This window comes from Microtus pennsylvanicus, chromosome 6, assembly GCF_037038515.1.
Source record: "Microtus pennsylvanicus isolate mMicPen1 chromosome 6, mMicPen1.hap1, whole genome shotgun sequence".
NCBI classification, from domain to species: Eukaryota; Metazoa; Chordata; class Mammalia; order Rodentia; family Cricetidae; genus Microtus; species Microtus pennsylvanicus.
In genome coordinates, this window is record NC_134584.1 from 70264201 (window position 1) to 70266952 (window position 2752).

The 2752-nt window shown below is 40.7% G+C and overlaps 1 pseudogene; it reads right to left on the minus strand.

Annotated features, from left to right (window-relative positions):
• Positions 1-660: 660 nt before the first annotated feature.
• LOC142852060 (presenilin-associated rhomboid-like protein, mitochondrial pseudogene) lies at positions 661-1924 on the minus strand (annotated as a pseudogene).
• Positions 1925-2752: the final 828 nt, after the last annotated feature.

Sequence of the window (2752 nt, forward strand, 5' to 3'; positions counted from 1 at the left end):
GAAATAAGTTGTATTTCTATACAGTAACAATACACCTGAAAAAGAAAATTAAGAAATCAATTCTACTTACAAAAGTTCACAAAAGGATAGAAAATCTATAAACTAGACCATGACAGTGAAAGTTGTGTATACTGTGGAAAGTGGTTAAAGAAGTCAAGATAAATTGTAACGCATCCGTATTTCTGAACGGAAAGTCCTAATGTGAAGAGGAAGATCAATTTTCCTTTAAATAACCCACAGCTCCTTGAATTTATATGGAATTTCAGAGGACTCTAACCACCAAAACAATATCTGAAAGAGAAAAGGTATCTGGAAAATTCAAAATTACTTAATTTCAAAACTTCCTACAAATATAAAATAACAGAACCAGTGTATTGCCATTATAATAATAACATATATAATATTACTGAAAGTCCAGAACAGATCTGAACTTTTTGGTCAATTGATTTTCTTTTTTAGATTTATTTATTTTATTTTACATGTATGAACATTTTTTTCTGAATGTATCTCTGTGAACTGCATGTCTGCCTGGTGTCTGGGAGAGCAGAAGAGGAACGAGGTTCCCTGGAACTGGAGTAGCAGGTGGTTAAGAGGCAAGACATGAGTGCTGGGAACTGAACCCAGATTAAAAAAAGCAACAAGGGCTTTTTTTTTTATAAACATTTATTTCATAACTTTGCCATTATTTGCTAATGAGACATGTACTGAGAACATTTAAAACACCGGGGTGGCAGGATGCTGAGTCTTCCAGGCAGCAAGGAGCAGATGTACCATACTGGCCAGTTTTGCATCACTTAGAGCCACCTCCTTTTTTGGGGCCATTAGTCCTTATTTCATGCCAGATTTTCACTAGAGGCTCCCTGTTCTTCCAAATGAGTTCATGACCATAAGTGATATACCATATTCCAAAGAGAGCTCCCCCAAGATGCGCTGCATGGTCAAAGAATTTCCATCCCAGGATCATCCCAGCTGTGTCCATGGCAATGATGGCTTTTAGGGCATTGCCTGCTGTGAAGGTGAACACCGGGAGGAAGATGATGGCGAGCCTCCCTTCTGGGATCTTGGTGCAGACTGCTGCAAGTACAGTCATGATTGCTCCTGATGCACCCAGTGAAGGTCCGTATCTCCCCGTGGCAACTTTGCACACATAACTGACAAAATTGGAAATGACACCTGCAGACAGGTACACTGCCACAAACTGCTCTTGACCCAGAATGTTCACGATGCTAGATGAGAAACTCCATAAAACATACATATTTGCTGCCATGTGGAACGAGGAGAAATGACTGAACGTTGACAGCAACATTGGAGAACAAAGAACCTTTGACGCTGGGTTGGATGTAAAATATCTGATCATGGTTCGATGCAGCGATGGGACCCTCCATAGGCAAAATACTAGAGCATTTGCAGCTATGATACCTGTCACAGTCCGCTGGCCATCACTTAGGCTATTCCACCACTTGTTAATCTCCTTTCTGAGGTCTCCTTCCTTCTGAGGTCGTATGCTATCCAACCAGTCAGCTTTTATACCATCAAAATAACTCTGGATCCTGGATTTCAATGATTCATATTGCCAAATAGCAGCTGATCCAAATGCACAACCTGTGAACCCAACAGTGAAGAAAAAGGGCTTCACGAGAGTCCGTATAGGGTAGGGGGAAGGGTAAAAGACTGTCTCTTCCAGAGGCGGGATCAAGGCACTTCTCTTATAGGCTTCCCCACTTGACCCCGTGTCTGATCTTCGAGGTTCAACCTTTCTTGGTGCTTTTCTAAATCCACGTTTTTGCTGAAGAAGGAAGTTATACCTGCGTCCGAGCAGCCGCGGGGCCTGGGCCGCAGAGAGCTCCAGGCAGCCGCCGCCCACGGGAGGCGCCCAAGCCTGACCGCAGCCCCAGCCTCGCTGTGCCCAACCTCGCAACGCCATCTGCAACAAGGGCTTTTAACCACTGAGCCATCTACATCTCCAGTCCTGCCGACTGATGCCCAACAAGCATGAACAGAACATTCAATAAGGAATGAAATGTATTTGATAGACACATGGAACAGATAGGTAGCCACATATAAAACAGAGACTGTGCATCCCCACCAGTTCTACCCCTTATCCTACAATCAATGCAGAACAGATGGCTGGTCTAAATACAAGAACTTAACTATGCAACTAATAGAAGAAAACAGTTAGATCTTCATGACCTCAGAGGGGGCAATCGAGTCTTTGATGTGTTCAAAACAAATTAGCAATAAAAAAATATACTGATAAAAATCAATGTATTTTTGGTCTCAAAATATATTACTGTCTATATAAAAAGAAAACCATTGACAGAATGGAATGTTTTTATATTTTTTTCAAATCATATATCTGCTGAGACATTACTACTAGGATGTGTACAATTATTGCTCAACAACAAAAAGAAGTACTCATACAATAAAAAAGCAAATACTCAAAATGAAGCATATGAAGCATGACCTAAGCAACAATTCTCGAAGCTTCTGCTACCTTAGTGCTGCCACAGTGAGGATGATGCCTCTAACACGGTAAGGACCTTGAGTACCAGATCTCCCTAAATCACAGCACATGGTTCTTTTTATGTAATATGCACAAGAGGCAAAATGACAGAAAATAAAATAGTGGAAAATAAAATAAAATAATTTGTTCTAAACAATAAAAGTTCAGAAAAAACAGACATTCATTCTCCTAGATATCTACTAATTTAGTTTAATTATCTTCCTGGGATGGTCTCAAACACGACACACT